General features: G+C 45.3%; 1 protein-coding gene across 5 annotated transcripts in view; it reads left to right on the plus strand.

Annotated features, from left to right (window-relative positions):
* Nucleotides 1-25,243, plus strand: part of CHST1 (carbohydrate sulfotransferase 1) — a 375,173-nt gene that overhangs the window by 278,387 nt on the left and 71,543 nt on the right. The window contains exon 1 of one of the 5 annotated variants that reach the window (XM_069623265.1): nucleotides 16,079-16,219. The exons of the other annotated variants lie outside the window; for them this stretch is intronic. The gene's annotated coding sequence lies outside the window, so the exon portion shown is untranslated. Of the gene's footprint in view, nucleotides 1-16,078; nucleotides 16,220-25,243 lie in introns of those variants that run through there. 5 annotated transcript variants of the gene reach the window in all.

The following is a 25,243-nucleotide window of genomic DNA, read 5'->3' on the forward strand; positions in this document are numbered from 1 at the left end:
TAAGCCCTGAGGACAGAAGGGCTGGGAAGTGGCTGTTGAGCTGTTTGGCGGCTTTGGCGCGTGGAGGGTGCATCGCCACCTGGGAGAGTCTAAGGAGTGGAAGGAGGTCCGTGGAGTCCCGGACTATCCCCGACTTCTCTTTGCTCCCCGGCTTCTCGGCGACGTTTACTTTCATCATGCGCGACTACTCGAAGCCTGCCTCCTTCGCGAAGACTCGCGCTCAACGAAAGCTGGAATCGGCTTCGCTCAGTCACCCGGATGTTCAGCGTGTGCTGCCTGTTACATTGATAGACTTGTCCGCGGCCGCTGTGCCGCCTTCACTCCAAGTAAGTGGAAACATGTCCTGTAAATTAAACATGGAAGCCCAAGAGTTTGTCAATCCTGCCGAGTTAAATATGAACATTGCGAACTCTTTAACTCGAGCGGGTTTTGCTAAAGAGACGGGCGGGTCGTGCCTCTTGGAAACGCCATCTGTGAACTGTGTGACTGCGGTCTCAAGGGCGGCCTGTGAAGCTTGTTGTATGCAAGTACAAAATAACATTATGCCTACTGCTTCCCTGCCTGGTATGATAATTCCCCTGCGTGAGCTGGCATGGCGTGCGTTGAACGCGCGTGATCTACCAGCAACGAATAATGCCGCTTGGAGTATGCCTTTGATCGTTGCTGATGCAACCCACGTCGATATCATTCCAACAACTTGCCCCAATGGGGTTATGGGCGAGAGTGGAGAGGGTAATCTGGGGTCTCCTCGTGCCCGATTCTTTAGTACTCTCGAGTATCTGGGTCCCTCCCCCCTGCATAACTTGGATACAGTGCCTATACTTGTTGATGAAAATAATGTCTTTTTTCCTACATTGGATGCTAATGAGGTGGGTGGTAATCCTGCACAGGACATAGGCAAACCTTTGCAGACCTCACTAATTAGCAAGGGAAATGCTCTGTACCACAATGAAAATCGACGTAAATCTCTGGACATTGTCAATAAACTGCTTACTGATCTGACGCAGTTAAATAAAGAAAGAACGCACAAAGCATCAAACAGCACTCTACCTGAGGAAATGGGCATATGTAATGAGACCCTCAAAACCACCAATTCCTTTGGCACTAAAAAACAGCATAGCCAAAGCCCCCGCACAAGGAGCTTCTCCAAACGTAGGAGAGTGGATTCGAGTATTTCACCTAGTATTAGATGCTCCCAGATAAGAAAAGCAAAACGTCATGTAACACGTCAAAATCCATCCCTGACGGTTTACATGATGATATGAATTTAAATGAAGAGGCGGAGGGTGGCTCTAGTTCAGTGCTTCATTCTTCATCGGATCTGTCCATTTCAAACTCTTCTCTAATGGAACGTCCATTTCCCAAAATTCGACGAGTGCCTTACCGTAGAAGATGCCGAGAATGGCAGGAAGCGCCCCAGGTTAAGGCAATTGGCCATGAGCAAAATATGAAAGACTTGCAAGCGATCATAATATCATCGATGACACTGGCTACTGCCCCCTTTTTGAAGATGTATGAACAGCTGAACGACACAACGAAAGATCTTTTTAGCCTGGCTGCAACAATTAACTTGAAACTCCTGAAAATTGAAAATGCACATAGCTCGTACAAAGAGTCATTGCGGGGGACCCAAAAGAGAACTGAGTTAGCCCTCGACTCTTTAGTTGAATCCAATAAAAATGCCTATCTTGATAAGAAACTTTTGGCAGAGGTGGCTAAAGAAGCATTAAATCTTTTTAAAAAAAGAAATGAAAGTCACTTTGACGCGAAGCAAGGTGTTTTTCGGGAGCTCCAACTACCTATGCATTTGCCCCGAGCAGTTGTGCTCACTTAACTATAACCAAAAATGCTCTGGATACTCCATGCGTTCCAAGTAATAACATGGAACAAACTAACGCTCCATGTCAAAGTGATGTTTCAGTTTGTAAGCCTACACTCAAAGAAAATGTGAGGCTACTGGAGAGCAATTTGCCTGACGTGATTTTTGACAAAGAAGTGCTTACTAGTGAACCCGTACAAGTTCTCATCTCACATTCCAACGAAAAGGCGTTGACTATGCTATTTGATGACATCCTTACTGCAAGCCAAGCCACTGGCAATCTGACTCTCTTAGATCCACAAACTGCGTCTACCTCCAATCTGGGAGCGCAAATCCAATCGGTTAGTGATGACTCTACACAGATACCCCTTGCTGTTGACCCTATGGATTCAACTCTTTATGACATATTCAAGTAGTCTGTGATCATTCAAGGGCCATTGAAGGGCAAAAACGCCGGAAGGGGCAATTGCAATAAAAAAACGAAAAATCAATCCACAAAAAAACAAAACGTGGAAATGACTCATGCAAGTTCTTAAGAAACATCAAAACCGTTAATGTGACGGTTAATATAACTTTTGTAAAAGGTACAAGTCGCCACACAAATGCTTGCCCAAAAGACACTACAACGGGGCTAGATGAAGCCCTACAATCCCAATCAGGTATTAGTTGTGTATCCGAAGAGCTACTGAACTTGTCAACTTATGAGGAAGTCAACGACTAGGATCTGAGCCTCCCTGATGCGGCGCCCATCATCGACTGTGTACCTGCTCTAACCATGCCAAGACATGTCTTGGTTGATCTACCTAAAGAGGTGTGTGCACCAAACATGGCTCCTGATGCGACGAATAACGTCGATTGCCAACCTGCTCCGATTATGCTAAAACAGGTTATGGTGGAACAACTTAAAGAGGTGTGTGTTTCTCATACGGCTCCAAAACCTCATCAACCACTGGTATTGCCCGTTACGACTGCACCGGCTGTGAAAGGTTTTACGACTGATGCCACAGCTGGGAAAGTCACCACGAGCGAAGGACAAAGTCAAATCCAGTGCAACAAAGCACAAAGAAGCTGTCAAGTCCTCTATCCCTTTACTTTAACTCAAGCTGACGCTCCAATATCCTTGTCAACCTTCATAACACTGGACCAGAAACGCATGAAATTGGTAACCCTCGCCTTAAACAAAGATGGCCAACGAAATGCTCCTGCGACTCAAAAGAAGGCAGATAGTCTTAATGAGTCCCAAGCTGTGGCCCCTTCAAAATACGATGTGCTGGAACAGATGCGTTCCGAGCGCACAGGTGGTGCTCTGCTGTGCCACAGTTTTGATACCTCTACAACCAACAAGCCAAAGGCAGTAAATAGCAAGAGCACCCTGAAATCAAAGGATAAACAAGCCAGAAGCATTGTTCAGAAACCACAGGGTCGATATCAAGTTCTCCTGGAACGGATAGATTCCTCGGATGATTTAATCTTAAATCGCCACAATGTGTTATGGCTATGTCATCTTGTGCCTAGCCTTAGAGCTATTGAATCGGGAGATTTGAAAACCGTTGAATTTTTTGATGAAAACAAAAATGATGCGGTCATACTCCATCTACAATCAAAACTTATAGTAGATATCCTGATGGAAGCAGGCCCGGTGTTGATGTCTTTGGGTTTCGACATATCTGTAGTAGTTAAACACCCTGTGTCTGGGCTTCTGGAAAATGACTTGAGCTGTTTGCCTGTTAATGAAGCTAAACAATCAAATGCTCATGTCATTACCACCGCACAACCGCAAATAGCGCAGTCACAAATGTGCAGCTCACAAGATGATTCGACGGATAAAATATCTATGAGTGATCCCATAAGGATAACAATGCAAGGGGCTGTAAGGCTCCCAATCTCTAGTGATGACACTGAGGAAGTAGTGAATTCAGCCGTACCAGATAATGATTGGTCCTGGTTAGCCGGCACCTTAAATTGCGAAGCTGACAAATAATGCCAAGCCAAGGGGAACCGGCAGACCTGCACAATAGGATCCTGGAACACGAGGGGATTTACCCATCTGTTCAATACTCCCTGGGCTACTGATCTGGACCTCATTTGCTTGCAGGAAACATGGCTTAATGGGATCCCCATCTTCGAAGGCTTTGAAATTGCGTTCAATCCGGCCATCAAACAGTCTAAGGGCAGACCTATGGCTGGTCTCTTAGTGGCGGCAAATATAGTGTCAGGCCTCAGGATTGTTGAATCTTTCAATCCATCTCCTTTTATACAAGTAGTGGTGATCAGTCTCTATGTGGGAAGGAACGCTTTTGCACCTAAATTATACATCATAAACCTATATTGGAACCATTCGGCTGTTGGCTCACAGTCCTTTATTGATCAGGTTACCTCAACAATTGACGACCTAACAGAGAAGGAGAACATGATCGAGCTTATCGTCTGCGGTGACCTTAACATTGATTGTATCACGCATCTACATCTACCTGGCGCCAAAAAATCATTCAATACCCACCAAGAGAAGATAGTAAATCAATGGTGCACGGAATTGGACCTACGTGGGTTAACGATGTTAAACGGCCAAACAGTTGGTGATATACCTGCTCGACCTACTTGGCGTAGAGGTGACCAGAGTTCGACGCTTGATTATATGTTTGTCTCCGGAAATCTACACATGAGGGCAACTCGTATGGAGATCACCAATATGATCCATAGTGACCATGATATGGTGACTCTAGGTCTTCATAGTCTTATGGAGTGCGAGACCAGAACGTGGCCGCATGCAGTGAGAACTGGAGCATCCAGAATACGGCTACATCTTGAAACTGAAGAGGTTACTCATATCACCAAGGGATTTCAAAATAATTCTGAGTCACCGGAATACTCCCATCTGCTATCTCAATTCGAAGAACGGAAAAATAAACTAAAACATGCAGTCTTCTCACCCAAACATAGATTTGACTTGGAAATTCTTCAACATAAAAGAGCCTTATGTCGTGACTTAAGAAATGCCCACGGACAAAATCACCCAAATATTAACAACGTAAAAAGAGCAAAGAGACAAGCATACAAGAACTGGCTCAAATCTCATAAAGCGATTATGGTACAAAACGATGCAGAGCTGATGCTGTCCAAAATGACGAGTAACAATGGAACAGACTATTGGAGACTAATAAACACCACTTTAGCTCCACAGCACGCCCTCCAAGAAAATTTGGTCTCAGAAGTTGAGTGGACGTCCTTCTATACTGAGCTTTTCTGCAAAGATGCGACAACTTCAGAATGGGTCGGTCCCTCTCTTACTCATTGGGATATCGTATTCCCTAGAGACGACATCCTTCAAGTCATTAAGAAAGCTGCATGATTGCAGAGCTCCGGGCCCGGATGGTCTGACCAATTTCTCTATCAAACAACATCCAGATGAATGGTCAGACTTCTGTACAATACTATTCCAAGGGATTGTGCAAGGTTGTAGTACACCTAAATCGTGGAAATCTGCGGTGATTGTTCCAATTTTTAAGAAGGGTGACAGACGTAATCCCAAAAACTACAGACCAATTGCGCTGCTGGACGTGTTGGGAAAAATCTATGCCACCCTCCTGCAACAAAAACTACTAAAGTGGTCCACTAACTCCAACCGGGTGGATCCGAGACAAACTGGGTTTGTGAAGGGGGTCGGTTGTGGAGTGAACCTGCTGCTGATAAACCTGCTGAAGATGGAAGTTCATCGCTCGACATCCAAAGTATATTTGGCTTTAATTGATTTATCCCACGTGTTCGACAGTATCAACAGAGATTTGCTTTAGGGAAAACTGGGTGCCTGGAATTGTCCTCCTAGCCTATTGGCGGCTATACGTGAGCTGCACACTAATACCACAATCAAAATCAGATTAGATCTCAAAGGCTCACTATCGGCTCCTATCAATACACACAGAGGAGTGAAACAAGGGTGTCCTCTTGCAGCCTCCATTTTTAATCTGTTCATATCGGATATTAAGGAGATCTTTACCGATATAGCAACCTTTCCACCAAAAATCAATGGTACACATATTGACTATCTTGTGTACGCTGACGACCTTATTCTTATGGACTCTACACCGATAGGGTTGCAGCGTAAACTCACCACTCTTGAAAAATATCTAGTGGCCAATGGTTTGTTAATAAATAAACAAAAATGTGAGATCTTGGTCCTTGAAAAACTTGTGGGCAATAATGGGAAGGTGACAAAATTTAACTGGTTTCTTGATAAAGAACCAATTAGGATTGTGAAGAACACTTCGTACCTAGGCATGAAAATTAACGCCAACCGAAATGATGCTCCTTGGGTTGAAGCGACCAAAAACAAATGCCGCCAGTTGGCGTGTCAGGCCTCCCTGATTAACATAAAATTTGGGAAGTTATGATATGATATGATATGATATGGCATTTGTAACGCGCCTATACACAAGTGTTTCAAGGCGCGACGAGGCAGGGGGGGGGAAACAAGGGGAAGGCAGACAACGATCCTACTAGGCCAGGTGACATTCAGACCGCGCAAGTGCAGGGGAAGGGGGAAGGGGAAAAGTGCTAGGGGAAGGGGGAAGTGCAGTACAAGTAAGTAGAATAAGTAAATAAATAGGGCCAGCTGGTGGCAAGTGCAAGGTAAGTGCAGACAAGTGCTGGGAAAAAGGGGGGCTGTAGGGATACAGAGAACAGTCCCTCAGTGCAGGGGTTGCCAGGGAGGCAGTGCAAGAGGAGAGTGGCTGGGACCAGGAACGAGGTCGGTGAGAGTGGCCCAGTTGCAGATTCGGTGCAGATTCATGTCGAGACTTTAGCAGGGGAGAGGGAGAGAGAAAGCAGAAGCAAAGAGGAAGGTTTTGAGGTGCTTCCGGAACCGGAGATGGTTCTCCTCAAGTTTCAGGGAGGCAGGAAGGCTGTTCCAGAGGGAGGACCCTGCCACGGCGAGAGATCGACCCCCGACTCGTTGCTTGGAGAAGCGGCTGACCCTGAGGGAGTTGGAGATGGATGAGCGAAGGGCTCGGGAAGGAAGATATTTAGGAAGAGCGAGTTGAAGGTATTTAGGCCCCAGGCCCCAGAAGGCCTTGTGGACAATGCAGAGGGTTTTGAACTTAATCCTCGCAACCACTGGGAGCAAGTGTAGAGATTTCAGTCCTGGAGAGATACGGTCCCTGGGCTTGAGGCCAAGGACAAGTCTCACAGTTCTGTTTTCTTTGAAACCTACTGTAACCTTTTTTCAACAAAAAGTGGTGCCTGCACTTATATATGGTGGTGAGAATGCCTTTGGCTGTGATTACGAGTTGTGGAACGCATTAGAAAACATCTTTTGGTCCAAAGTGTTATGTTTACCAAAGGGTACGCCCACAATTTGTATAAGATTCGAACTTTCCTATATCTCGATACAAGCTCGTGTTGCTTGGAACCTACTAAGTTTGTTTAGGAAAACGAGGCAAAAAGATCCGTTGCCACAAATCTGCATAATACAGCCTCTGGGAAACGATACATCTGAAACAATGCTATCCCAAAGGAACAGATTATGTCTCGAAGTCCTAGTAATGTACGACATTTCTATACATATACAGACCCTGATGGACAATCCAGACCAGGCCAAAAAGAAGATGTGGAGAGTGGACTGGATCAGAACATGTACTGCAAGATCGGAATCGAAAACAATGAAGGATGTCCCAGTGGAAACTAGAGTATATGGGCAGCTGCAAAACTACCTTACTTGTTTTCCCGACCAACATAGCAGGGCTTTGTATATGCACTTTAGGCTGAACATTCTGGCAACCAAGGAATGTTTAAGTTTTTGGGCACAACATGCCGACCTGGATTCAAAGTGCCGCTTTTGCCAGTCTGAAATCGAGACTTTAAAACACTTGACTATGTCATGTTCTGGGTTTGTTAGGCAAAGATCTAGCATTTTTGGTTCAATAACCGCTAAATACCAAACCTTGACAAAGAACGATTGGTGGAGAGCCTTATTCGACGGCTCTAATCGACCTGTCTTATACGCTCTAGTGGCATTTATTTGTGTGATAAAGGACGCACTGAATGATGTGCCTATAAAATCAAAGCCTAATGAAAGTTAAACTCCAAAGTGATGTAATTTATGCATGTGTTATTTCGAACCTGTGTACCTAAACGAAATTGAACTGATCGGAGGGCGAAGACTTGGAATGTATGGATTGTGGAAAAATGTTTATATGTGTTGTATTTGTCTTCTTTTTAAAGGTTTGTATAAACCAATAAAAATATTTTTTTTTTAAAAAATCCGTTCTCCAACAGGGGGCACACCAACATCAGCTGACCAAGCCCCTCCACCTTCTTACAGCATAACCTCCCATTCCCCAGCAGTGGGCCCACCAACATCAAGTGACAGAACCTCTCCTCCCCCATAGCATGATCTCCCATTCCCCAGCAGTGGGCACGCCAACATTAAGAGACTGTGCCTCTTCACTCCCTCATAACAATCTCCCATTACCCAGCATTGGGCACACCAAGGGCAAGTGACTGAGCCTCTCCATCCCCCTCATAACAATCTCCATTGCTTAGAAATGGACACGCCCATATCAAGCACGTGAGCCTCAGCAGTTCCCTAACACGTGATCTTCCATTCCAAAGCAGTGGGCAGACCAACAGCCTCTCTACCTCCAATTAACCTAATCTCTATTTACCCAGCCGGGGCCCACCAATATCCAGTGACCGCGCCTTACCATCTCCTTAAGTGATAAACGCCCATCCCCCTGCAGTGTGCACGACATCAAGTGACCAATCCTCTCCATCATCTGATAGCAATCTCCCATTCCCAGCACTGGGCACACCAACAGTAAGTGACTGAGCCAACCCTCCCACACCTTGCCGTCATAACATAATCCCTCACTTCCCAGCAGGGGGGCACCAACATCCAGTGGCTGAGCTACTCCACCTCCTTATAACATCATCTCCAAAGGCGATCTGATCATTTTACTTTCCTCCTGGCCCTCCTATCACATCATATGTGCATTGAGTGTGGGCTTTAGAATACTGTACAAATATGACAATGGCAGCATTGTTTCACCATTTTGTCCATCTTACCGTTAAAACCATTTTTTTTGTTTACTTGTGTTTATCTAAATAAATAGATTTTACAAGAGTCTTGCTCGTCGTCCCAGATCAACGTTTTTTTTTTGTTGTTGATGTGCTGATCACATTTTTCGAATGTGTAACACACAAAATGAGTGGGCGCGCTGTAAAACAATGACTGAGCAGCTTTCCAAGTAAGGAAACTAATTTGGAAAGAAGTGACTTTAAAAGCAACTTCGGCTGAATCGTCAATGATGGGCCCAGGAGGCCCCTCAATAACATTCCATGAAGAACCCATGTGCACGGAGACCACTTCTTTATGTGTAAACTGCCCAGTCACCTTCCACAGCTCTAGCGACAAACTGCCCAGTTTAACTTCAAGGGCGTGGAGATCACGAGCCATCCTGTTTTATATTAAATGGTGCTTTACACCAGATTCCACTAAATGTTAAAAGCTGTAATGGGAGGTGGTATTAACCAGTTTAGCGGTGCTCACTGGTCTCAGATCATTGAAGCGCTGTTGCCCATTCTGCAGGATTCAAACTTGCAGAGTGCAGGATGACTCCAAGTCTGAAGTAATCAGTCCAGTATCCAGCTGGAAAGACCTAAACTCGTGTTTCATTTGGGATGTCCATTTTTTCTTAGCCAATGCTTAAATCCACGGTTAAACGCACAGCTGACAAGCATTCCCCTGCAAGAGGGTTTGAGCGGCTTCATTTATTTATGTATTTATTTATTTATTTATTTATTTATGTCGGTTTAGTTTCCAGATCTGTTTATCTGTTGTATGGATTGGGGAGATGTGTGGCTGCTAGCCCCAAACTCTTGTTCAGCTCTGATTGCACTTTGTGCGGCATAGAAGACAGTGAACCGCAATCACAACACTGCCCTGTTTGCCAGCAAACACGCGCTGTGGCCAGTCAGGTTTTTGAACCTTCTTCTGGGGTCCGCTTTCCATTTTAACAAGGCCTTGAATAGGCACTGCAGGACAGAACACGATGCTGCCTAACCTTTATCTCACATGCCTTTTGCAGTGTGTTCCAACTCTTGCATGTGTGAACCAAGAAGAATTTCTTAAATCGCAATTGTTGACTCTAAATCCTAACTCCCAGAGAGCATTAACTATTTCAAGATGTTCAGGGAAACATATCATTACTTTTTGTTTGTACGGTATTTTCTGCCAAGATATTGATTGTAACATTGTTTCCCAGTGCTGCAAGTGAGGAGTGAAGCCGAAAAAGAGTTTACCTGGGATTCAAAGATCCACCTCATACCAGGGTCGGACTGGGCATATAATTAGGGCACCAATCAAAAAGGGGCCCACAGTTGCGAATGGCAATTCATTCCTTTGTGACTGAAGGTTTGAGTAGTACCCATGGGGAAGGTTTTTGATCAAATGTAATGCAAGTTGTGCAATTTAAAGAATATATTTCAATAACAATGGACAAAACTACTAACCGCCTAGTGAAGTAACTCATCAAACGGGCGCTCACTGGCCAAAAAAGTGACCCACTCTGACCAAACAAAACTGCCCCACACTAGCATTTTGCATTTTTCTTTCGGGCATTGCCCTATAGGCCAGTTTTATCCTGCCTCAGACCCTAACATGTGCAACAACCACTTGTGGCCTGATTCAGACAAGGCCCAAGATCACAAGTGCATTCGATTGAGAAACACTTTGTGATCAGGTCCCTGGTGCCAAGGCTTTTTGCTAAGCCACTAAAAAGAGAACGAAATGGATGCAAGCTGAGTGCACTGGCGTAGGCCTGTGAATAGTCTGTTTTTTTCAGTGGCAATATCATTCTGCAACGTCACCGATATACCTGTATGTTATTCGACTATAATTTTTAGTACACCAGACCAACAAACTATTTAAGTAACTTCAATCAAAACTTGCCCCTAAGAACACATTCAAAAGCAGATATGAACATGAGCAGCTGGAGAAAATAGGAATGATTTCCAATGAACACAATATTACCGTTAGTCCTTGCAGTGCAGCACAGTCGCCCAGTAGTAAGATGCTGCTTGCCCTGTCCTGTGCATATAATATGAATGCCGAATATTCAGGGGTCACAGCTTCCAGAGTTTAGTGATGGGTGAATAAGATTAGGTCATTTTGAAAGGGGGCACATTTAGTCAAAGCCACCCCAAGTAAGCACCCGCTTTTTTTTATATCTCCCACTACACCCCAAGGCATCCTGCCTCCGCAGCACAGACTCCGCTCAGTGCCTACCATGCCACAGTAGGGCAGTCCAGAATGTTGCAGAGCCCTGTGGGGGATAACACCAGCACCCCCTCCATCCCAGAGACCTTATTGGTAAACTATGGGTGAACCTCAAACTTTTCCAGATGTATTTTCAGAAAGGTTTCAACATTTGGGGGACCTTAAACCACCCACAATCCAGGTGGTTGGCTCTATCCCAGAACTAGTTCGCCCAAGCCCACTCCCTAGCGGATATGCTAATCTCCGTGATTGACAGTGCTGTGTTCTGAGAGCATTAGTGGTATGCATCGACGAACGGAAGTGGCAATTAGGTTAATGACCAAAATGTCAAGTACCTGCACTTGTAAACAATTGCTTGATTGATGGAATTGTTGATGAGAAGGTGATTTTGTATAACTTTGCACAATAGCAGACCTGCAATGAAAGTACTGCATCCATACTAGGAATTGGCACCGCATTTTGTTGCAAGTCTTGCATCGGTACGCTGACATGCTGGTACGCTTCCATTCGAAAGATCGTATCGCTTCTGAACATTGCCAATAATCCTGCACTAAAAGGGCTGAGAAGTGCCAGTATGACCTGCTGAAAGTGTTATTTCCCTATAGTTGCGTATGCACGCATGCATGTATGTATGTTTGTATCGGTAGGATTTAAAAAAGTGCAAATCTAGCTCGGAAGCAATGGCGCCCTGAACATTGGGGAAACACCCAGAGGGTTGCAGAGTGTGCAGAGGAGCTGGAATGGGTTGGGACAGAGGAGTAGCCATACAAGGAACAAAGTAGGGTTGTGTGTAGTCGTCAGTGGTTGGCGAGATGTTCTGTGAAGAGTAGGGTCCACAGGTCTCTCCTGGAGTGTAGGATGGGGAGGGGGGCAGCCATATCTGCATCGGTAATTTGTTGCGCAGTGTATATAGCAGGAAAATGGCTATTTCCCTGTTTTTTTCCTTCCTGTAGTTTTTGGTTTTCAGTCTTGTGGTGTTGCGGTTTCTGGTGGTGCACTGCAATCTATGTTGAACATCATGCATGCTTGAAGGAGTAGCTAGTGTAGTTCCTTAAGGTAGGGGTGATGTGGTTGCATGTTCTTAGTCCTGTGATGAGGCATGTTGCATCATGATCAATGTTTTCCAGAGGGGCCAAGATGTCAATTGGGACTCCTTTGAGTAGAGCATTGCCACTGTCCATGTAGGAGATCACCAGGGATTATAGAACTGTTCTGAAACTTTTGACCGGGATGAAATGCTTGATTTACGTTTGGTTCTTCTTCTGTGTGTGTGTCTTTAATGAGAAGTTCCAATCGATGGTAAATTCAAGATGTTTTGCATTGGGTGAAAGTTGAGTTCTCAATATATTAAGATTCAAGGTTGTCAGACAGTTATGGACTTGGTCTTGCTTGGTGTAGTTTCCTACCAGTATGCATTTGGTCTTTGCCGGGTTGAGCTTCAGGTAGGTGTTTGACATACAGACTTGATGAGAGGCAGACAGTGCTTGAGTTGATGGATGTCGTTGATGCAATTAACCTTGAGATTAAGATGCGTGTCCTCTGTGAATAGGTGCATCTTGATATCAGTGTTGGAGAACAGTTGTCCCAGAGGTTTCATGCAGAGATTGAAGGTGACAGTGGATGGGATGTAGCCTTGTGGAACTATGCGTGTTATTGGACATCACTGGGACCGTTCCGTCAAAGCCCATGCATGTGGTGAAGAATGTTGAGGAGGGCTTCCTGTAAAACAGTATTGAAGTTGGCAGAGAGGTCAAGTGGGTTGGGTAAGCCTGGATATCCTTTGTCCAGGATGTGCAGTGCATCATTGGTAACCTGGAAGGCAATGGTCTCTGTGCTGCATCTTGTCCAGTACCCAGTTTGGTAGTCCTACAGGACATTGTGCCGAGTGACACTTACATGCGAATCGAGGGCAACAGTCTTCTCCATCCCTTTGCTGAGGAAGCAAAGATGCATGATGGTGCAGTAGCTGGCCACCTCCTCGTAATGAGTGTCAGTTTCTGCAGCAGTGGTGAAATCTGTCCCATTGTCATTGCGTTTTGCATGAGGGATGTGTTAATGATGTTGAAAAGTGGTGTGAGTACATTACCTGTGATGCCCCTCACAATGGGGAAGATGTCTTTGCAGAAAGTGGATTTGAGGGCTGTAAGAGTGTTGGTCAGGCCAGGATGGTGTGGGTGGGGTGTATGTGGTGTGTCAGGAGCTGTCAATGTGGTTGTTGTCTTAGCTTCTCTGTGAAGAAGCTTATGATGGTGTTGTTGCCAGTGAACTGCAGTGTTGCAGGGCCTGGCAGCGGGTGCTTGAGTGCTTCACGGATTAGAAGACCCCTCTTCTCTTGTAGGATACTTCACTACTGGTTTTCGTGTGGTAGTTTACATTGGCTGTGGTGACGAATGTCCTCGGTGCTGAATGGAGGGTTCCCAAGTTAATGAGCTCTTCTTGCTGGTGCGATTTTCTCCAGAACATTTCATGTATCTGGAGGGTACACTTGATGTTGTTTAGTTCCAGTGTTGCCCCTATTAAGAAGTGACAATAGTTTTACACTAAAAGTAATCCATCTCTGATCAGAGATGCTGGTACTCCTCTATTGAAAGTATTGGTCAGAAGTTAAGATATACTCAATTACAAGCACATGAAGAGCACGTACGCAGAACCTGATGGTACCTGCACTTTTTTCAGGCACTGTCCTAAAGAGCTTCTCTGTAGCTCTACAAAATTGGGAGGGCTGTATATATTGAATGCAGAACACTGCCATGACTCTCAACCCTGGAAGCTACAGCAAGAGCAAGAGCCTGTCAAATACATTTCTCACCTGGCGGAGCAGAATATTTAAGATTAAAAAATCATGCATGTAGCAGCAGAAGTAAATACGCCGTGGCTGAGGGCAAAAGACTAGCCAGGCAATATCTATATACCCCCTATGATGCAGCCAAACGCTTACCTGCTGGGACCATTTTCAGATGGCGCAGGCCTCCAATAATTAGCCTCTCTTTGTGCAATTCCATAGCCTCAGAATTGGGTTGAAAACGCATCTAATGGCCAAAGAAAGGTGTAATAGCTATTCAGCCTCACAGGCTCAAACAAAGGTGGCATGGTGGCACGGCAGAGAGCCCAACGGGTAATGGCCGAGCTCACGACCAGCTTTCAAAACTGTCATCCAGTCCCCCGAACATTTTGAGGCTGAGTGTGCTCCTGCAAGTGCCCCATTTCGCCAATGGCCGATTTTGCACATGCCTCATTAGTAAAGAACATATTTTCAAACGGAATACTTTTTTTCTGTTGAATTTATGTTAGAGTGGATTGTTGAATAAAATACCTGATGTCATTTTTGTATTAGGGAGACCACAGGCCTTAACTCAACCTCTAGGGACCAGCATGTCTAAAATTGGGGCTGGCATTGTTATTCCCACTGCCGTAGGAGCTGTGAGATTACACATGCCTGCAAAGGTTGGCAAAGTCTTGGTGCCGAGAAACCCTGCCCCCATTGCATAGCGCTCAACATTTTGTGGCGCCAAGGTGGGTAAAAACACCTGATTGTTGGGCGGGGGCTATGAGAGCCCATTGGAGTGATTGGGGTATATGAGGCTGCGTGAGTGAGTCAGGTGATTGCAAGGGAGGAGGCAGCTGCCAAACGTGTGCGAGTTGAGAGATATATGCCCCCTTGCCCGATAGCTCTACACCTTTACAGAGCATTTTCCTTTGGGACTGTGTCATTATAGGGTGACCAAATTTGCAAAACAAAAAACCGGGACGACTCACAACATAAAAGAAGGACTACTGCATCACAGCCCAGCAATTACCGCCCCTCCTCCAACATGCCCTCACAACCACTGCACAATCATATTTCCAGCACTTCTCATTTCTATAAACTGTATATGATCTGCTTTTGTCTGTGAATCTTGGCTTGTTCATTCAAAACAAACGTTTGCTCTAAATGATATTAATTGGTTTGCTGTACCCTCATTTTCAAGCCATTTTCTGTGGCACAGTCAGTAAGTGTTGTGACATCTACCTGAAAGGTTGGGGTTTTGAGCCAATCCTCCAGCTCCAACATTCTGAACGTGTTGTGAAAAATAATTGCAATTTTAATTACTCATGCAAACCCTGGATGCGGTTTCTAAAATGAAAAAAAAACTCCCGGGACCCCGGACGGAGGGTGATTTCCCGGGAAAACCGGACGTCTGGTCACCCTACGCCATTATAAAATGCTTCTGTGACTCAGGCCCAAAATGGGATCAGACAAGGCTACTGAAGAGCCTGGCCCTTTAAAAGGAAGATGTTCTAAGGGGCGTTTTTTTGATCAAATATTGTAATTGCAAACCTAGCATGTGAAACTTAGCGCCCCGAAGCGAGCATGCGGCATCACGACCAATAAAACCCCGAAATAAATTACACGTTTAATTATCTTCCACATGCGTGGTAATAGTTGTTTAATAACTGAGGGCATTACAAGGAGACCCGCTGGTTGTAGATTCGTGATGCAGGTGCATAACCCACCGAGCCTTCTTACTTGGCTGGAAGCAGTTATCCAAGGCACGTGCTCCATCCGCCCAGGGTTTTAACAGGTTTCGAGCTCTAGCTTAAGAGTTCATTTTTTGTAGTGGGGAAATTAGCCCACAGAACCGGCTTACTTGTGTTTGAACATACAACTTGCAAGCTACCCAACTATTCCTGCAGGATGCGCTCAAGCGACTGAGCTATCGTACCCGCTCGCTGGTGAAGATGAAAGACCAGTCCATCGCCTTGCCCCCACCCCCTGGTCAATGTGTGCAGCAGATTCACAGCTCGTGGCCTATTTATTTTTTAATGGCGCGGATCTCGTGTCGCTCCCACGGGGTGGCACACCCAGGTGGGCCCATGCTGGGAAGTAGGTCTCAACTTGCACACGTCATTGCAAGAACAGAGACGCCTCGTATATGAGTGGACAAAAGACTGAGTGCTCAGAGACCAAGGCTGAACCTCTCTACCCCCCCCTCTCTACACACAAGAGAGCGGGCTTTCCCTGGCAGCAGCGCATTCTGTTCCAGAGAAGCGTGCCCCTGCCATGCTGCTCCACCAGATACTCAAGAAAGTCCGGATGGAGATACTTTGTTAGTGCTCTCTTTGGGCTCATTGCCGGCCCGGAATTGAAGGTATGTGTGCAGGTGTGTGCCTGGCTCCCATAATAACATTATCCACTTGAATATTGCATTTCGCAACTGCAGGGCTCTACTCCAGTCCTAAACAAAAAAACAAAAACAAAAAAAAATTGAGGGGCTCTGGGTATGCAACGGGCAAAGATGTGACAAGCAGTGAACGTAAACTGAACGACATTTGTATATTTCAAGATATCTTTACCAACTCACGAAAAGTACACAGGACTAATTAGCATTTTCCCGGAGAGCATGCTTTCTTCAAACGTAGCTTGATAACTAGAAAAAGGTTCGCACCTTTTATATCTAAACATGTTTAAGAAAACACGTCCTGTACAGCAGAACGTCATTATGAGTGTTTCATGGCAGTTTGACTGGGGATACTAGTGGTTTCGTGGTTAAGTTTCGTGCCTCACTGTCGCACAACCTTAAACAAGTGGGAGGACACCGTCCTTTCTCAACTTGAGCCCTGCAGTGGAGGGATATTGCCAGAGCTGCAGTTCGTCCATAACTCAAATGGCAGGTGAACTACAGGCCCGCGATCAAGTACTCTATATAGTAGAGCTATATATTGATTCAGTGCTACGAAAGTCAGGTGGACGTCATTACCGAGGTGCATTGGAACAGCTGTGTGCACATCTAGTAGCAGAATTGCTTCGGGTGCAGCAGTTCAGGTTTGAGGTGCATTGGAGGACTTGGGACCTGGTCACAGTACTGTAATGTCAGCGGTACATTTTTGCAGTACACACTTGTTCCCTGACCTTACTACTTGTTTCCCATTGGTGGGTGAATGGATCTGTGATCATCAATGACTGAATGAGGGCCACGTGCCGAGCCACGAGTGGGCCCTAGACTTTGAAGTGTGGCATCCTGGTTCGTCCAGTAAGGGGGGAGAGGGGGCTGCTTACTAGTATGAAGCGTTGGTCTGTTTTAGATCTCTTGTGCTCGAGGAGGTTCAGCGACGCACATGTTTGTACACACGACGGGGGCGGAATCTTGGCGTGCTTGGCAGCAGTGAGGTAGGTTACTGGTAATTTTATAGCTGGGTGTTATACCGCCTGCCCTTGCCATTTGCATGGGCTCTTGCTAGGGTGGGCAACTTTTTTATATCCTTTTGCAGGACACTTACCCACAAGGTGGAGATGAAGTCCGAGAGTCATTCACGTTTGGCCCCCCATATTTGTAATTTAAATGGGTTAATGGCTCTTAACACCTGGCTTAATTGCAATGCAAATGGTTTGTCCTTGGGAGGTGATGGTCACGTCTTTTAATTGCAAACATGACCATCAGGAACCCTGGAACAAAGCATTAGCATTGCAATGAACACAGGTGTCAGAGCGTCAGCAGCTCGGCCTGCAGACTCAAAAGGACCCTGGTCCCCAGAGGCGTCCAGATAAAGAAAGCACTAGGCGGCAGTGCCATGGCATGTAGCCGGCCACTTCAGTTTGCAGAGTGGCTGTGCTGGAGGCAGGTTTTCCCGACTAGCTGTCTCCCGAGATTCACACTCTAGGGAAGGGAACATAGCAAGTCGGGACAACCTGCGTCCCGCACAGCCACGCTGCAAACTGCGGGACAAAGTCCCCAATTACGGGACAATCCCGCAAAATACGGGACAGTTGGCCACCCTAGCTCTTGCAACATGGCAGATGGGGAAACATGGGGGCTGGGTTTGGCTAGAGGGAAGAAAAGTAAAATGAATAAAGCTTTGCTCTATTGATGATGAATGAGGTGCATAAGTACCTGGGAACTGTGTGTGGCTTTGTTTCTAGCGCACTTGAGGCATCCGGGCACGGAAGGACGCCTTATGTGCGTGTGGTGTGAGGATGCTTTGGTAGGCATTGTGTTATCGAAGTTGGTGGCGCGATTCAGCCTTTGGATGTTTCATGTCTTTTGGGAGAGGTGTTCAATGACACTGGTTCGTGGCTAAATTGGTACATGTAACATGTGAGGGAAGGGGGAAGTTGATCATGTTTGCACAGGGAACAGTCAGTGAAGCATTCGATGGGGATTTGGAGCTCTCATCCATGTGGCGGTGGCAATATTCGGGTAGTGGCATCTTTCCGGCTAGAGTGAGTAGAAGCCCTGATTCAACCTAGTGTGCGGGGGATATCCTTAGCAGTGGGCGGCGCCTGTTCCCATATCACAGTGGATGCAGATGGTGAGGACGGATTTTGAGTACCGTGTTAGCAGTGATGGAGTTGGCGGCAGGCAGGGATGGAGGCATCCACCATCTCTTGGATTTGTTTGAAGGCTTCCATTTCAAAACTGTAAGGAACGCAGTGCGACATTGGTTTGCTCTTAAAACATGCACATTAAGATAAATATTTGATTATATATTTAAACATATATATATATAAATATATATATATATATAATATGTCCTGTAAAAGAAATATAAACTGGAAACAGAGACACACCACTTTCCAGGTGGATCACACAGCGATCCTTGCCTGAATCAACCCGATTAGTACCTGTTAATTCGAGTCTGTGATAACTCATTTCATGGGATTTGTGAGAAGTTATGTACGTGCTGCTTATTAAGTCACGATAAATTCAGCGTCATACAGCGGAAGCAGCCTTCTTCTTCTGTATCTGGGCATGCACTCTTACACAGAGCCAATTAGCACCCTTCGAATTACCCTCTACACACACAATCACGTTTTATCTAGGGCTTAACGACAGATTCCTCCTGCTTTAAGTTCTGAAATATTTGCTGTTATTTTTATCCAATGTTATCGTACTCAATTTATCAACCTCTGATGGGTAAAGGGCTTAGTCGGCCTGCCTGACAGTTCTGGGCCCGTTCACCAACACAAGCAGCACATACGATTGCAAGAAATGGCCATGTGTCTAATGCATTAACTATTAAAGCCCTCAGCTATTGTATCTTTAATGTTTTGTTTAACCGTATAGCTGAAATATTAATGTCACTGGTGCAGACTTATTGGAGGCAGGATTTTGCAACCCCCTATAACCACGAAAAATATTCAGAGGGGTTTGTGAGGAATTCGACCATCCGCACGGTGGGTGTGCGCTCACCTGGGCTTTTTAAAATTTTTGTATGAAATTGAATGATGGTAGATCAACCTCTGGAAAATATGTGGGACTATACGCACACATTTTCCTATGCTCACCGCAGGACATACACATAGACACGTGTACTGATGGTGGACACAGCCTATAGGCGCAGTCCTCCGTGTCATATTTAGTTGGAATTTGACAGGTGGAGTACACTATGCATCTCAGAAGGGGAGGACCAAAACCTTCTTCCTGCCATAGCCAGTCTAATTAATTATCAAAGGCTCCACGGGTCTGCCCTGTCTGTTTTTTTACGCTCTGCAGATGGTGGCAGCAATTAACATAATTAACATACTTGACTGCATAGGCTAAAACAAAAGAGACAGGAAACCCCAACAAACTTTGATACACACTGTGTCAACCTGAAGCCAGCTCCCGCCTCTCAGTATCAAGGACAGTGACCTGTCATGTCTGGGAATATGTGTTTACAGTAGGAAACCCCTTCAGGGGTATGTCATTCAGAAGTTACGAGTATGTGGATTGATGGAGACAGAAAGTCTGTTCTCACTGCAGCTTCAAGGGAGACCTACCATTTTAATCAGGAACCACAGATATCTCAATTAACCAGAGAGACAGACAGGAAGATGGGTGGGACTTAGTATTTCATGTTTTCACCCCTTTAACTGTTCTGTTTAAAAGCACTCTTGTTATGACTTCAGGCATGCAGGAGATTGTTGGTGGGGACCCATTATTGGATCATTAAGGAAGGGTTAGTCTACACCACATCACTGTGGCCCATTTGGATTTAAAAGAAGGCTGAGCCCCTCTTTTGGACAGTTCATATGAAGACTTTGCTAGGATTAACAAGAACAACTAATTTGGACCCTGACTGAAGGTACAGTCTGCCTTACAGCTTCCACCAGTGAAAGATGGCCAGGATTTCCAAAGAGGGAAGCACAATCCCTCTCTTTAACATCTCCCAGGAAACAGAGGGAGATACTGAATCCAGAAGACTCTCCAGCAGCTCCAGATCAAGTACCCAGCCAGCACACAGCGTGCCCTGCTAGGCTCTGCACAAGCTTCCTAGGTGGGAAGTGGCAGAAAGTCTCTGAACCAAACCAATGACAAGGCTGTTGCCTGCAACACTCGCCTCCACTTTGGGCCGTCTGCCTTAAAGAATGACAGAAGCTCAGTGGAGAAGTGAGCTGGAGTGCATCATCAAGCATCAACCAGCGTTGCCTTAAAAGACATTTTCGAGCCAGTTGAGCCCTTTGAGCTGCAACTGTTGTCACGCTGCAGTCACTCATGTCATTCGAGACTCCTCGACCAATGCATGAGACCACCAACCAACACTGCCACAAAGATTCCTGACCCTGAGCCACTGTGTAGGAGCCAGTGTGTAGGCCAGCCTGCAGCAGTCCATCCAGCCTCACTCGCCGAGCTGCCTGCCGCCTGATACCCGTAGATGTCTCCCACCTTGAACTCTGTCGCAGGAGCTGCAAAGCGCCCTGAAACCGACTCAACCCTGTTGAGCACCCAAAACATCTACACTCACAAAGTACATTGTGTTTCTGTCCCCCTGGTCCTTCTCTGCAGGCCCCAAGAGACATTTAATGACACATTGCCCCCTTTGTGTTGAAATCAAGTATCCTTGAACTATTGCAATTAATTAATGTAACGACTACCGTCCTGTCACTATCCAGAGCGCATCCCTTTTCCTTCTTAGAAACTGTCTGTCCTCTGCATTCCCTTACAGGGTAGCTTGTATTTTGTAGTGTGCTAGAACTGTCTGTTGAATAATAATAAAGTAGATATTGGTATACAACCTTGACTGGACAGTCTCTTTTATCATTGGATAATAATTGTATTTTTGCTGTGTTGCAACTAACCAAGTATCCACGACCTTGCAGAGATAAGTGGGCCGTTCCATCCATGTTACCAGAATTGGACAAGGAGGTTTATAATTTGCTTGTATTTCCAATCTGTTCGGATCCCTTCTGGTGAACTAGAGGTGTGGGTGGGGCTGATTGATTATTTAGAACCCGATATTCATCCCTGGACCAGTGGTGCCCCGGAAGTTGATTCGTCACAAAAACTGCTACTGTCCCACTTGTATTTCTATCCTTCAAATACGGATAGGAATGCCTGAATACATTGTTTTTACATTTCACCATGACAAACAGTGCCTGTCACTGTGAAATGTGTCCCTAGCACTGGTAGGGGTGCTTGGAGCATGCCATAAGCGCTCCCGATGGCGGTGTATGCAAGGAGGCCAGCCAGCACATCATTTCTGCCACTGACCACATCATTAAAAATGTGCAGGTCACCTTTGGGAATTCATCAAACAAGCGCAAACATAAAAAGCGTGACGTTGTGCTTTTTTATTTTCGCTAGGTTTTGGGATTCTCCCCCCAAAGTCTTTGCACACGTAGTTTAACTTCATGATTTAGAGAATAAATACATGTGTGCAACCTTTAAAAAAAACAGGTCAGTCTTTCATTTCCCACCATCTCTGGAAAGGAATACTCAGTCTTGGACAATTAACCCTGAACTCACCAGAAACATTGGTTCCACTCACAGCACCATTGCATCCACTGTTCAAACCAAAAGCATTCTTATTAGGAGGAGTCAGCACATTCACGTATTTCCACACGAGCATGAAAAAGACATAAATAAAGGTATCCAAAGTTCATTTCTTCCCGCACATTTGCATTTGTTTGGGTGTCGTGGTGGCAGTTAGATTGAAATTAGATGACAGAGGTCTGAGCAGTCCGATTCAAAGCTTTACCTCTGCCCGGGTTGGTGAGCAATTGGTTTGATATTTAGCAGTGCACGGCCATAGTAATGGGAACCTTGGACACATAATACAGAGAACAAACAGGTCCTGATTCATGTAATATTTTGCAAGGTGCAAAGTACTTTTCACTGGTGCAAAGTGACTTTGCACTGCCAACATTGTTTTCAGGTACTCAGATATATATGCGAAATGTCAAATGCAGAGTAGGAACAGTATTTACCACACGCACAGTATTATGGGTGAGAATTTCAGGGCAGTGGTCCTAGGGAAATAGTGCGTGTGGTGTGCCAATTAAAGGAGAAGAGATACAGTTCCGGAGCTGATTTAAATGCATGTATAGTGGTGTTGTTTTGCCTTGCAGGGGTACGTGAGTTCGAGCGAAGGGGTCAAGGAGGTCAAAAGAGAGGAATCAGGAAAGAGAACAGGGGGCAGGGACCAGAGAGAGAGCTTGAGTGTGGCACTGGAGCAAAGAGTGTGAGTAGAAGAGTAGTGGCTGGCAGTGTTGCCTAGGTAGGTTGTATCAATACCATGGATAGTTTTGAAGACAGGTGGGAATGTAAAGTGGAACTGACGCTGCACACAGAGCCACCCAGCCTGGAGGCCGTAAACTTAGTTAAGAGAGGAGCTGAGGATGTTTAAAGAGTATCTGAGTGGTGAATTTTAGAATTCTGTTGACAGGGGGGAAAAGTAGGGAAGGAGACCCAGAAGTCTCCTAAAACAGTCTTTAAGACAACTGTCTACAAAGGTAGGCACTAGAGATTGCATGGCATGGCATGCGAGCAGGTGATGGATTTTCCTTTTGTTGGGGAATTTGCTCCAGGCCATGCTGCAAACGATGAATTGGTGGAGTCTGCAGTTTCTGCCAAAGAGGATCCTAAAATGGTGAGCTTTGAAGGTTAGAGTTAAAAGGTTAGTTGACAAAGCAATGAGAGAGGCGGTGGAGGGGGTGTGCAAGATGAGCAGGGAGATAGAGCACCTCAGTGTTTGTGGAGTTGAGCAAAATACATCCAATTGTCATTGAGCGTCTAAAGGCTGAGAGGCAGTTGGAGATTTGAAAGGAGAGGTGAAGGGAAAGGTCGTAAAAAAGAAGACGATCTGATCTGGGTATCATCAGCAAAGAGATGGTAGTGGTAGCCAAAGGATGACTTGAGCATGCCCAGGAACTCTGCAAATGGGGTGAAGAACAGTGGTCCCAAGACGGACACTTTGTGGTACTCCCACTGCTAGGGGGCTGTTTTCCATGAGATGGGGAAAGATAAGTCCGAGAGGGCCTAAGAAGTCCATGCCAGTATTTATCCTCGATGCCAAGGTCAGTGAGGATCCTGAGGTTAGAGGTGTGCTTGGCCATGGAAAGAACAGCCGTGAGATGAAGAATGCTGAGGACAGATATGAGCTTGGAATGCCAGGAGGTTGTTAAGAAATTGGACATCCGAATTTAAAGTCATGACTATAGAAGCCAGACTGTAGAGGGCCCTTGAGATTTTGGATGTCTAGGTCATTTATGAAAAGATTAAAAACAACACATTTAAGGTCTTTACAATTGTGGGTCAGGAGTCAGACTGGGCTAATGCTTTTATAAGGTGGGCAGCACAGTGGATCCTTTAAAGCACGGGAGAAAGGAGCCCGAGTTCAGCAAAAGGTTCTGTAGAGAGGAGAGCTGAGGGCAAGAAAGAGTACATCATTAAGTATCTGCAGAGCAAAAGAGTCGATGAGGGCACAGCATGGGATGGCTCTTACGAGAACTGGCCAAACGCCGGCAAGGGAGGCAGGTGGGAAGCTGTATAGAAAGGAGAACACTTGTCTGGGAAAAAACGAAAAAAGGAGGTGAGTGGTGAGATGGTGAGAATGGAAGTATGTGAGGTCTGTCTTGGACGTGAAGTAATGGGCAAAGTCATTAGCCAATAAAGATGAGAGCATTGACAGAGAGCGACAGCATAGATTGGAGGATAGCAGGTGGTTATTGGGCTGAGACCAGTGAAAGGAGATTAGATTGTTGAATTATTTGGCACAAGCCTCAATGAGAGTGATAGTAAGAGTAGAAAGGACCGCGGGTAGCGGTAAAGAGAACACATCCCAGTAATGTAGTGTAGCTAAAGAGGCACATGGGTTCGGAGTTGCTCATTCTCATGGTTGATGCAGGGAAAGGGTGGTAGAGAAAAACGTTTCAGGGGGGATAGAGGCTATTGAAAGAGTTGGGGATGACACTGAAATGCAGCAATTCTTGCAAGATCGAGGTGTCATGGTAGTTGGACAGGGCATAACGCGAGGAATACAATTGCAATATAGTCCTCACTTGAATGAACACGTTTGTTGAACAATGGTTTCAAGGATCTTAATTGAAACAAGCTATATATATAAAAAAAAAACTCAGACACCCATAACGTTTACACAATTTATTCTGTGTTTCCACCTCACCAGAAAGTATCCAACAACTCAGATAGTTCACATTACTTGGACAGGTAACTTCAAAATCCCCAGTAACAACACAAACATTCAATTCAAAATGTCTTTAGTGTCCCTTTCATACCCAGGACGATAATCTCCAATGGGTATTTTAATTATCGAATGCCACAGTGCGAGCAGAAACCACATGATGCTAAGATATTAATAAACACAAAAAGTGGACTTTGATCATACTTTTAAGAAGGCAGAGAAAACTACATGAACTAATTGAAAAGTGGTCATCCACAATCAACACAACATGGTAACTAGACGCCTTAAAAGTGCCATTGGGGAAGTCCATCATTTGCACAATGTATATGGGAAGAGCTTGGAATGCTCAGCTTGCTCCACTCCAAATTCATTGAGTAAAGCATATTCACACATAGAATTATGTCTTGAATCTGCACATGCAAGTAAGTCACACTCGCCTCTTATGTTGAGCGAAAGATAGTTTGCATAAATCACAACCTACTGACATGGGGATCTATAGGAACAGGCCAAGGTCCAAAATCAATGTGTGACACACTTTTCACACATGCCACGTAAACCTGAGCACAGTTAGACATCTTTGACATTTCGGTGATATCCCAGGAAGAATTGTGATTTTAAGCCGCAAGTGCGTGCAAATACATCACATTAACTGGTCTTAGAACATACCCAAAGCATGCAGTTTATAATGACAAGTATATATACATGTCATTATTTCCCATCGCAATGTTTACGCCGCGGTGGACATTGTGATTGTGATGCTGGAAATGTATCGGTGG

Source organism: Ambystoma mexicanum, chromosome 11 (genome assembly GCF_040938575.1).
Source record: "Ambystoma mexicanum isolate Mex_15411 chromosome 11, UKY_AmexF1_1, whole genome shotgun sequence".
In the NCBI taxonomy this organism is placed as follows: Eukaryota; Metazoa; Chordata; class Amphibia; order Caudata; family Ambystomatidae; genus Ambystoma; species Ambystoma mexicanum.